Consider the following 12,500-nt stretch of genomic DNA (forward strand, 5'->3'; position numbering starts at 1 on the left):
CGGGGATAGGCGCGACGCTAGAGCGCCATCCATTTTCGGGGCTAGTTGCTTCGGCAGGTGAGTTGTTACACACTCCTTAGCGGATTCCGACTTCCATGGCCACCGTCCTGCTGTCTTAAGCAACCAACACCCTTCATGGGTTCTCATGAGCGTCCCGACTCGGGCGCCTTACCCCGGCGTTTGGTTCATCCCACAGCGCCAGTTCTGCTTACCAAAAGTGGCCCACTTGGCACTCTCATCGCAGCGGGAGGCCTCAACCCTGAAGGCCTCCCGTACACCCATTGAAAGTTTGAGAATAGGTTGAGGACGTTTCGACCCCAATGCCTCTAATCATTCGCTTTACCAGGTGTGACTGCTCTCCCATCGAGCGCCAGCTATCCTGAGGGAAACTTCGGAGGGAACCAGCTACTAGATGGTTCGATTGGTCTTTCGCCCCTATACCCGGATCGGACGATCGATTTGCACGTCAGAATCGCTTCGGACCTCCACCAGAGTTTCCTCTGGCCTCGTCCTGCCCGGGCATAGTTCACCATCTTTCGGGTGCCAACGTGTGCGCTCTCGCTCCGCCCCGGCGACAAGTGAGCGCCTGGGACGGGCCGTTGCTGCGCCCGAACCCCTGTGCGGTCCGGGATCGCAACGCGGCCCGCGAAGGGCCTTCACGTTTCATTGCGCCATTGGGTTTCGAGAGACCCATTGACTCGCGCACATGTTAGACTCCTTGGTCCGTGTTTCAAGACGGGTCGGGTGGGTTACCGACCTACTCGCCGCAAACCACGATAGCGCCTCCGCGGGAGAACTCCCCGCTCGCCCGGCTTCTCGCCGCCAGCCCGCCGCCACGGGACCAACCCGGACAACGAGAGGCGACAAGCTTGCCCAGCGGGTCCTCCGCTCCGATTCCAGAGGGCGTCATCGTTCGGGCCTCCCGACAGCCGGGAGAAGCCCATGGGGCCTGGACGGGGTGACGAACTCTTCGTGCACGGCAAGGTATAACTCCCGCGAACCGTCCCCGAGGGGACGAGCAGGGCACCTCCAGAGCCGGACTCAAAGTCGTACTTTTCCCATTGACCCGCGTCCGTCGCGGCGTTCTACCGGCGGTGGAAAGTGCGCACCCCGGAGACCGCGTCCGCGCACTGGCAGCCGGAACAGCCCCCCGAGAGGAGCCGTTTACCCGACGCCGCCAGCTCGGCAGTCGTCCGGAGACTGAATCCCACCGCTTTCGAGCTTCGAGGGCCCACCCGTTTTACTCTAAGCGGTTTCACGTACTCTTGAACTCTCTCTTCAAAGTTCTTTTCAACTTTCCCTCACGGTACTTGTTGACTATCGGTCTCTCGGTCGTATTTAGCCTTAGATGGAGTTTACCACCCACTTAGGGCTGCACTCTCAAGCAACCCGACTCACGGGAGGCTTCGTCCCGGGCGCGCAACGGCGGAGACGGGCCTGGCACCCACTCTGGGACAAGCCCCTGTCAGGGGGACTTGCACCGTCGCAAACTCCCGGGAACGTTGCCTCCCATACACCACATTTCCCGACCGCCTGCAAGGACGGGGGATTCGGTGCTGGGCTAGGTCCCGTTTCGCTCGCAGCTACTCAGGGAATCCCTGTTGGTTTCTTTTCCTCCGCTTAGTGATATGCTTAAATTCAGCGGGTTGTCTCGCCTGATCTGAGGTCGACACAGATGTGCGCTCTCGCGTTCGATTCCGGCGCGGTCCAGCGCGCGCGCGCGTCCTTCCCCAATCGTCCGGCCGACGCCTTCCGCCCATTCCCCGCTCACAGTCGGCAGCACCCTCGGCGACTGCGAGCGAGACTGGAAGGCGCCGCTGGCCGGCGCTCGGGACCGCGCGCATGCGGTTTGCGCGGATAACGCAGAGAGTTTCGAGCCCCCGACCGCCGCGGCCGAATTTTTCCCTGCCGCACCTCTCTTTCCCTCGAGAGAGCGACCTCGGCCTGGCGTAGGGGCATCGTCAAGTTTTGCGTCGCCCCCGCCCCAACTGGAGTGGCCCAGTTTTTCTCGGGGCAGAGACTGCGAAGCACTTAGACCGACGGCGGACTGCGCTCGCAACGAGATCGCGTCCGTTCGACCCTTACTCGACTTTGCGCCCGTTCGAGGAGGCGGTCCCTTTGCATCGGGTCCGGGGGGACCCCTTCGTCACCGCGCCACGGCGCGCCTCTGCGCTTCGCCCGAAACTGCCGCGCACGAAACGCTTTCGCGCGCCTGTCGCCTCCCCGCACCCCCGCGCGAGATCTCCCTTCTCGCGCGGGCGTGCCCGGACAGGGCGCTCCCGTCTCTGCGTTTCTCGCAGCAGTTCGGCTACACGTACGCGGGCCAGCGGGCAACGCTTTGCCGCCCGTCCACACGGCCTCGTCTCCCGTCGGGACCGCGCTTTCCCTGCAGGTAATCCCTTCCTGCGGCGGTCGCCTTCGGAGGCCAGACGCTCTACGGCTAGCAGCCGCCGTCCCGCGTTACGTCGTCTGCGCAGGGCGACCCGACTCGGCCGCTTGGAGCGCGGCTGAAGGGTTCGACCCACTCTCCTCTTTCGCAAAGTCTTTCGAGGGATCTTCGGCGTTTCGTACAGAGCCGTCCTCTTTGCCGACACGGTCAAAACGAGTCGCCGGCCGCGCCATCCCCGGGCGCCGGCGTCTCTCTTGATATATGATCCGACCCTCAGACAGACGAACCCAAGGGAAGACCCAAGGGCGCAATGTGCGTTCGAAGAATCAGTGCTCAGTGTGTCCTGCAATTCACACCAAGTCTCGCAGCTGGCTGCGTTCTTCATCGACCCGAGAACCGAGTGATCCACCGCTTAGAGTCGTGCATTTGGTTTGTTCAATTCCGTACAGTACAACCAGGGTTTTAGGCACCGGGCTCCTCCCCTGGCCTCCCCGACTGCAGTTTCGTCCGACAATTCCACGTTCCAGCAGCCGTCCGTTCGGCATGCTTGCGCGGTGCCTCAAAGCCGAGGCGAGCAAGGTCTCTTCGAAGCTTGTGTGCGACAATGGCTTGCGCGTCGCTAGAGACGACGAGGCATTTGGCAACCCTAAGGCAGACGTGCAACGGCGCTCTCAAGTTCCGGTCTTCGCTGGTGCCGTTTTTTTTGCTGTTCACGGTTTGCTGTTCAGCCCGTTTTCTTTAAGCGGTCGCACGGGTCCGACGACCATCGGTTCACCAGGAAGCACACCGGTAACTTCGTCATCAATTGGGCAATAACACAGAGCTTTTGCGCCGTTCCCCGAGCACGTTTGTTCTGCCGTTGTGTTCGCAGCGACGTCACCCCCGGACTCCCAAGCAGCGGTAGCTCTGTGTGGACGGTTCTCTGCCGCCCACCGCTGCGCCCTCTTTGGGGAAGGGGTCATCTTTCGCTCAGAAATGCCCCTCGAGTCCGCCGCCCCAAGGGTGCGCCCTCGTGCTGCGCCCTATCCGACCATTTCGCCACATCATTGCTTCGCTTAAGAGACAGGCACCGCCTAGCCGTGGCTACGCAGCGCGTACTTGGACAGCCGCCAGACGGGCGTTCGTCAGACTACTCCCGCAACAGGAGTCCACCGGCCACAGTGCCATGGACGGCGTTTCGGTATCGCACCGGCAGACTACTCGAAGGCTGGGAAGGACGAAGCAGCAGGAGAACCCCGCTGCCGCAGGTGCGTTCAAAATGCGGGATTACAACCCCTCGTCCCTTTTTTTCCCGGTGCCTCCTTTCGCCCCGCCGGCACGGCTTCAGACATCGCGCCCGCACTGCGAGACCTCTTGCGGCGGCCGTTCCTTATAAGTACTGGGCCGCACGCGTCCCGCCGCGCGCGCGTTGTTGCGAAGAGTTACTTTTCCGGAGCCGGCGAGCCGCGTTTCCTCTCGTACTCCGCAGCAGCCGCCGCCGTTCCCTTGGCGGCGGGCAAGCCTCTCCCTCGGCCAGCCTACCGACTCCGTCGCGACTCTCATGAGCCAGCGAGCCGCGTTTCCTCTCGTGCTCCGCAGCAGCCGCCGCCGTTCCCTTGGCGGCGGGCCGGCCTTTCCCTCGGCCGGCCTACCGACTCGGTCGCAACTCTAACGAGAGCCAGCGAGCTGCGGTTCCTTTCGTACTTCGCAGCAGCCGCCGCCGTTCCCTTGGCAGCGGGCCGGCCTTTTCCCTCGGCCAGCCTACCGGCTACGTTCGAGTCTCTCCGACAACGAGTGTCGAAGACCGAAAGCCCACCAGATTGGTGCGTTACGCCGTTCGAACCCACGGAAGCAGTCCGTCCGACATTCCCTTGGTGACGGACCTCCGCTGGGCGTAACAATTTTTGCAGAGATGCGGCATCAGAATCTCGCAACTCCGCTGTTGAGGCCTTCCCCCGCTTATAAGCGGGGGCGGCGCCGGGTGTGACAAGCACAATCCGGTAATGATCCTTCCGCAGGTTCACCTACGGAAACCTTGTTACGACTTTTACTTCCTCTAAATGATCAAGTTTGGTCATCTTTCCAACAGACCGGCGCAACCGAAAGGCCGCGCCGGACATCGGTCCGAAGACCTCACTAAATCATTCAATCGGTAGTAGCGACGGGCGGTGTGTACAAAGGGCAGGGACGTAATCAACGCGAGCTTATGACTCGCGCTTACTGGGAATTCCTCGTTCAAGGGGAACAATTGCAAGCCCCTATCCCAATCACGAAGGAAGTTCCACGGGTTACCCAGTCTTTTCAGACAGGGATAAAGACACGCTGCTTCCTTCAGTGTAGCGCGCGTGCGGCCCCGGACATCTAAGGGCATCACAGACCTGTTATTGCTCTGTTTCGTGCGGCTAGGAGCCGCTTGTCCCTCTAAGAAGGTTGTAAGGTGCTGGGAACCCCGCACCTATTTAATAGGCTAGAGTCTCGTTCGTTATCGGAATTAACCAGACAAATCGCTCCACCAACTAAGAACGGCCATGCACCACCATCCACCGAATCAAGAAAGAGCTCTCAATCTGTCAATCCTCCCAGTGTCCGGGCCGGGTAAGTTTTCCCGTGTTGAGTCAAATTAAGCCGCAGGCTCCACTCCTGGTGGTGCCCTTCCGTCAATTCCTTTAAGTTTCAGCTTTGCAACCATACTTCCCCCGGAACCCAAATACTTTGGTTTCCCGGAAGCTGCCCGCCGAGTCATTTGAGTAACTCAGGCGGATCGCTGGTTGGCATCGTTTATGGTCAGAACTAGGGCGGTATCTGATCGCCTTCGAACCTCTGACTTTCGTTCTTGATCAAAGAAAACATTCTTGGCAAATGCTTTCGCAGTAGTTCGTCTTGCGACGGTCCAAGAATTTCACCTCTAGCGCCGCAATACGAATGCCCCCGTCTGTCCCTCTTAATCATTACCCCGTATTCCAAAAACCAACAGAACAGAAACGGGGTCTTGTTCTATTATTCCATGCAAGTTTATTCAGGCGACTCGCCTGCGTTGAGCACTCTAATTTTTTCAAAGTAAAAGCGCAGGCCTCCTCGAGACGCACCAATGAAGGGCACCAAGAGAGGACCGGCATGATGTTCAGTCCGAGCCGTCGCATCGGGTAGATGCACTACTCGTCTGGAACTGAGATCCAACTACGAGCTTTTTAACCGCAGCAGCTTTAGTATAAGCTATTGGAGCTGGAATTACCGCGGCTGCTGGCACCAGACTTGCCCTCCAATTGATCCTCGTTAAAGGATTTAGAGTGTACTCATTTCAATTACGGGGCCTCAAAAGAGTCCCGTATTGTTATTTTTCGTCACTACCTCCCCGTGCCGGGAGTGGGTAATTTGCGCGCCTGCTGCCTTCCTTGGATGTGGTAGCCGTTTCTCAGGCTCCCTCTCCGGAATCGAACCCTGATTCTCCGTTACCCGTAACAACCATGGTAGGCAAGTAACCTACCATCGAAAGTTGATAAGGCAGACACTTGAAAGAAACGTCGCCGGCTCATGGCCATGCGATCAGCACAAAGTTATCCAGAGTCACCACAGAGTACGGGCAGAACCCGATGGGTCTTGGTCTAATAAAAGCGCCCGTCAGCCAAAGGCCTTCAAGCTCAATGCATGTATTAGCTCTAGAATTGCCACAGTTGTCCAAGTAGAAAGAAACGATCTAAGGAACCATAACTGATTTAATGAGCCATTCGCGGTTTCGCCTTATTTCGGCATGTACTTAGACATGCATGGCTTAATCTTTGAGACAAGCATATGATTACTGGCAGGATCAACCAGGTAGATGCATAGGCAAACCCTTGTCGCTCCTCAAGGGAGCCCTGTCGCGGCCGATCGGGGCCCCTCTCACCCCTCGGCGCGCGACGCGCATCTTTTTCGCGGCAGCTCTCGCTGCCCGTGCATCGTTCGAGCTCGCTGCGGCATCCGACCCGAAGGCCCGGTTATCACCGCGCGGCAAGAGAGCACGCGCCCTTAGGCAAAGCATTTGTAACGCGCCCACCAGTGCGCACGCGGCCGCTAGGGCCGCGGCGTTCAGGCACTGGACGGCGCTTGCTGCGTAGCCGAGACGGCCTAGCCGCCAGACGACGGGACACGCCCGCGTCTTCGGCGCAGTCGCACGGAATCGAGTCCGGGTAGCACGGAACACACTTCGTAACACGTGGGAACAGCGTCGTCCGACAACCAGCCCCTATCGCAGACGCGGATGAGGCTGCAGACGAATGCCGTGGGGTCCACGGGACGGGGACACGCTGGGCACGAGGCCGCATATCAAGACCCGTACGGCGCGCGCGCGCTCGGGCGCACGCCACCGACAGTGCCACAAGGACCCCCATATAGTAGCAGCGACAAGTACCCAGACCTCCGTGGGTTGGTAAGTGGCCGTACTCGTGCCGATCTCGCCGTAAATTTGGCGCAAATCGTGCGCGCCCATCGGGCGGCATCGCGGCGCGCGCGTTTCGCGGCGCCCCGCGCGAGCCGAACTCGTGGACTTTGCCGTGGCGCTTGGCGCCGTGCTCGAGGCGCCTTCGCCGCAAGAGCCGCGCAAATCGTGCGGCACCCATCGGCGGCATCGCGGCGCGCGCGTTTCGCGGCGCCCCGCGCGAACCGAACTCGTGGACTTTGCCGTGGCGCTATCGGCCCCTCTGTCGGTACCGCGGTTCCGCCGCGGGACCTGGCCAAATCGCGGGCGCGGCAGCGCAGGCCGGCATCGCGGCGCACCACACGAGCCGTACTCGTGGCGCTTTCGGATCAAGTGTCGCACAAATCGTGCAAATGCCATGGGCCGAGGTCGCCAAATGCACAAATGCGCCTCCGGGGCGTCGAGAGCCGCGTTTCGGACTTCGCCGACGAAGCGCGCACTCTACGCCTCCGCGTCTGCCGCGGCGGTATGCCCCCCTTATATATGCAGCGATAAGTACCCAGACCTCCGTGGGTTGGTAAGTGGCCGTACTCGTGCCGATCTCGCCGTAAATTTGGCGCAAATCGTGCGCGCCCATCGGGCGGCATCGCGGCGCGCGCGTTTCGCGGCGCCCCGCGCGAGCCGAACTCGTGGACTTTGCCGTGGCGCTTGGCGCCGTGCTCGAGGCGCCTTCGCCGCAAGAGCCGCGCAAATCGTGCGGCACCCATCGGCGGCATCGCGGCGCGCGCGTTTCGCGGCGCCCCGCGCGAGCCGAACTCGTGGACTTTGCCGTGGCGCTTGGCGCCGTGCTCGAGGCGCCTTCGCCGCAAGAGCCGCGCAAATCGTGCGGCACCCATCGGCGGCATCGCGGCGCGCGCGTTTCGCGGCGCCCCGCGCGAGCCGAACTCGTGGACTTTGCCGTGGCGCTATCGGCCCCTCTGTCGGTACCGCGGTTCCGCCGCGGGACCTGGCCAAATCGCGGGCGCGGCAGCGCGGCCAGCATCGCGGCGCACCACACGAGCCGTACTCGTGGACTTTGCCGCCGCGCTAAACGCCGTACTCGAGGCGCTTTCGGATCAAGTGTCGCACAAATCGTGCGCGAACTCGTGCAAATGCCATGGGCCGAGGTCGCCAAATGCACAAATGCGCCTCCGGGGCGGCGAGAGGCGCGTTTCGGACTTCGCCGACGATGCGCGCACTCTACGCCTCCGCGTCTGCCGCGGCGGTATGCCCCCCTTATATATGCAGCGATAAGTACCCAGACCTCCGCGGGTCGGCCGGGGCGGCCTCTCTTGAACTGCTATAACTCCGCCGGGCGACGCACTAGAGTGGCGCAAAAGGTATCAAATTCTTCGTCTTTCAGAGGGCTATACGCTGATGTAAAAACTGAACGGCCCGACTTAACGGGACCAGCGCGAAGTTTGTAAATGTCGTTGGACCGTGCCCGAGCCAGACAGCCTAAACGCCCGTATCTTGGGATAGATAAAAAGCACAGAGGCGAAGAGGGCGGCAAAAGCTTCGCGCTTTCCAGCCCAATACGCCGATGCAAAATTCGCACGCCTCCGATGCCTGGTACGGCCGCAAAAAATTCTCAAACGTTACCGGGGCGAGGAGTCCTTTGTGCAGGGGCGAGCGCTTATCGCTTGTATCTTTCGATGGGGCAAGAAGAGAGAGGCGAATGTGGCACCAAACGATTTGCCGCTCCGAGACCTATCCTGCGATGGAAAAGTCGTGCGCCTCCGATTTGCGGGAGAGCGGCAAAAACTTGAAAACTCTATCGCGTCCGCCCCAGGCGAGACCGCCTGAACGCCTCTATCTTCGGCTAGTGAAGAAGCAGGCGGACGAGTTTGAGTTTGAATTTATTTCCACAAACAAGGAGATACAATTGTTGTGAGAGATACAAGGGGAAAAAGCTTCTCAGGGTCAGCTTGACCGACCACAGTGCCGTTACAGAGGCTGCAGCAGGGCGGAAGTGAAGGCTTATAAATGAACCAGGGGTTAATACAAATTCAAAACAAGAAACCCAAAAAGATACAATTGCAACAGTAAAAGAAAAAGAAAACGCCGTACACCGCTTATTACAGAAAGACATAGAGGCGCACAAAAATATCTCAGGCAGGTTTCTCAAAAAACAAAACAAAAACAAGTGAGCACGTCGATGTCACATCGAGTAATGTCATTTAGTGACTTCGGCAACCTGTAGCTTAACATTTGTTGACCACAATTAGTTCGCTTGCGAGAAACACACCAAGTCTCCGGATGCTGGAGTAGTGTAGGGGGCAACGCGTATTTTTTTTAGATTTTCTTTTTTTTATTCACGAAAGTCCGACAACACAGTGCCTTGGTGCAGAGGGCAGACGAACGGCGAAAATCAATCCGCCTGACTGGGCCCTATGCACCACTCGAACGCAACAGCAAGGAGCACTTATATAGACACGCAGATACACGTTATAATGACCACAATAATTGTAGAGCACAACTTTCAAGTATAAACGTTCATTCCATTCTTATTACTCAGAAAACGCGTCTAAAAAATCGCAGAAAAGGACAGTGCAAGAGAAGACAAATAAAACATAACTATAGAAACTGAATGCGCGCCTAGAAAAAAAAACCAAAAAAAATATCAGAACAGACCAATGTGGAAGACTGGGCGAGTTGGTGGGTAGTCATTCTAGAAAAAAACAGCGCACACAGGACAGGGACCAAGGGAAGAACCGACGACACGAGCGCTGACTTACAACTGATTTTGATTAAGCGGAAAGTGAACACTATATTTAGGAAGGAAGTAGCAGGTACAATCAGAGGCAGTCAACGTCAAAGAGGTGTAAATGGCCGATAAAATCGATAAAACCGTAAGGGGTGAAGATAAAACAAGATAAAACTCAACAGATGACAAGCCATGGTGTAAAGAACGCTAAGACACGTGAGTAACACGTACAATGCCATGAATAACAAAAAACCGAATACAATCAACAGGTGGAAGGCATCTGAACGTGTGAACAAAAGCAGTGTGAACAAAATTTAACAACTGACATGCGCTTGAAACGGATAACCAGGCACATAACTCACACATTCATCGGTTTTCTTTTTTCTTTTCTTGAGAGGTACGCCACTTCTTTTTCTGATAAAACTACAGATGGCGCGCTGACGCAGTTGTATTTATTGGATTTTATGTTGAAGGCTTCCCTACTTATCTGATCCGAGTGGCTTCCTATGATTTTACAGTTTTCAAATTCAGGATGACAAGCACTGCAAATGTCTGTACAAGGCTTTCTCGAGTTACTTTCAAGGTACCTGTCCTCAACCTACTGTGCATGGAACGAGCACATTTACCTGCAAAAATCTGGAATACCCATAGGATCATGTTTAGCACCCATACTCAGTGACATTTTTCTGGCGTCTACAGACAGGACCTTGGCTTCCATCCTTCCCAGCTCATCTGTTATAAGGACGTTTCGGTATGTCGATGATTATCTCGTGGTCATAAATAGCCACAAGCAGGCGTTCCACTCAGACCTTCAGAATATTTTGCATACTTTCACTTCGACCATGTTCCCTCTAATCGTAACTCACGAGGTGCCAGTAGACAGCACTATCAGATTTCTTGACATCAAGCTGGAATTCCAGGTCCATCACATTAGTTGGAACTATGAACCACGTAATAAGAAACCGGCGATTCATTACCATTCAGCACATTCGAAATTAGTGAAGAGAGCAATCGCGAGTCTTTGCATGTCTAACGCGCTCAAGAGATCATGTCCTCACAGCATGCTTTCCAGCTTTGACACACAACGCAAATAGGTTATTAGGGGCAGGCTATCCCAATCACCTGTTCATCTCCGTCGCCCAGAAGCTTCAAAAGCGGGTGAAAGGAAAAGAAAGGATAAATGAAGGAGGTAGAGACAAAGAAAAAAAGAAACAAAAAGTCGCAGTGATCCCTTATCTCCACGCTCTGTCCCATAATCTGAAAGAAGTCATGAATAAAGCAAAGGTGAAGGTGGTGTTTTCAGCTCCGGAAAAGCTTGCAAATATCTGCAACCGCGTTAACCCTCCTTCCAAGACAGCAAGAACATGCAGCAAAAAACATCGTAAACAATTCGTACCGTGTCAGAAGGAAGTAATTTATTCAATACCTTTAACTTGCGGAGACAAATATATTGGTCAGACGGGCAGATGTAGTAATGACCGATTGCGGGAACGTAATAAAGATGTGGAAAAGGGGGTAAAAGGACACATAGCAGCCCGCATAGGAATTTGCAGTGCTTGTCATCCTGAATTTGAAAACTGCAAAATCATAGGAAGCCACTCGGATCAAATAAGTAGGGAAGCCTTCAACATAAAATCCAATAAATACAACTGCGTCAGTGCGCCATCTGTAGTCTTATCAGAAAAAGAAGTGGCGTACCTCTCAAGAAAAGAAAAAAAGAAAACGGATGAATGTGTGAGTTATGTGCCTGGTTATCCGTTTCAAGCGCATGTCAGTTGTTAAACTTTGTTCACACTGCTTAAATCCTTGTCACCTTCACATGCCTTCCACCTGTTGATTGTATTCGAATTTTTTTTGTTATTCAAGGCACTGTACGTGTTATTCACGTGTCTTAGCGTTTTTATGGTTCTTTACACCATGGCTTGTCATCTGTTGAGTTTTATCTTGTTTTATCTTCACCCCTTACGGTTTTATCGATTTTATCGGCCATTTACACCGCTTTGACGTTGACTGCCTCTGATTGTATCTGCTACTTCCTTCCTATATATAGTGTTCACTTTCCGCTTAATAAAATCAGTTGTAAGTCAGCGCTCGCGTCGTCGGTTCTTCCCTTGGTCCCTGTCCTGTGTGCGCTGTTTTTTTCTAGAATCAGAACAGAGCATTGCAAGAGCCGACACAGATGCAACGTATGTGTAGAAACTAACTGTGTACCTACCAAGAAAATTAAAACAAATGTGCTAAAGTTATAAGCAGGAAAAATAAAATAAAAAACTACAGTGCATTTCCCAGGAAGTGACTTTTCGCTCGCTTACGAAAAGCAGACAGGGAAAGATGAATTAAATCGGGATGGGTTCCAGTTCAAATGCTGCGTAGCAGAGTTGGTTCTGTTTCTTGGTTTCTGTATATTTGTGCGTCTAAACCCATATCGTAGGTGAATTTGGAAAAAAAAAACAAAAAACATTGTTGTCGATTGGCTACGAGTTCCAGGAATGCCGCCCGACACTGTCGCTGGCAGTGTAACGTTTGTATAGGTAGTACTCGCTGAAGTAGGAATATGTGGAGTCATATCTTGAAAAATTTTCAACAAAGCGAATAGATCTCTTTTGCAATAAAAAGGGCATTTCAAGATTACATTTCCCAGTGACTGCCCAGATAAGCGAACAATAGCGAAACCTGGAATGAACTGCACTGAAATAAAGCTGGCGCAAAAAATGTCCGTTGGTCAGCGACATCAAACTTTCCAAATGTTGAAAAGTGTTTGTTCGTTACATTGGCGAGAGCTTCGCCTCTTAGTACCCCCCGCCCCAGTTTAGATATCATCAACCGGGATTTCTGTTTGCGGTATTTTGTAGAGTTTCCTCTACAGTACGCCAGGTCTTTTGCGGATCGCAGTGAATTCGTTAGAACCTTCCACTGCAGTGATGAATTCGAGATTTATATACGTCCGAACCTAATTTATTCCTATCTTATTTATGCTGTTCTAGAATTGACAG

General features: G+C 55.0%; 2 non-coding genes and 1 pseudogene across 2 annotated transcripts; all 3 read right to left on the reverse strand.

Moving 5' to 3' along the window:
* The window catches only part of LOC144111602 (large subunit ribosomal RNA), a 4,540-nt pseudogene extending 2,871 nt beyond the window's left edge, over positions 1-1,669 (reverse strand).
* A 987-nt stretch (positions 1,670-2,656) lies between these two features.
* LOC144111659 (5.8S ribosomal RNA) lies at positions 2,657-2,809 on the reverse strand. Its single transcript, XR_013310129.1, has one exon. It is a non-coding gene; the product is annotated as a 5.8S ribosomal RNA (ribosomal RNA).
* Positions 2,810-4,369: 1,560 nt separating this feature from the next.
* LOC144111569 (small subunit ribosomal RNA) lies at positions 4,370-6,184 on the reverse strand. The gene has a single exon (XR_013310096.1). It is a non-coding gene; the product is annotated as a small subunit ribosomal RNA (ribosomal RNA).
* Between the last annotated feature and the right edge of the window lie 6,316 nt (positions 6,185-12,500).

Source organism: Amblyomma americanum, chromosome 11 (assembly GCF_052857255.1).
Source record: "Amblyomma americanum isolate KBUSLIRL-KWMA chromosome 11, ASM5285725v1, whole genome shotgun sequence".
NCBI lineage: Eukaryota > Metazoa > Arthropoda > Arachnida > Ixodida > Ixodidae > Amblyomma > Amblyomma americanum.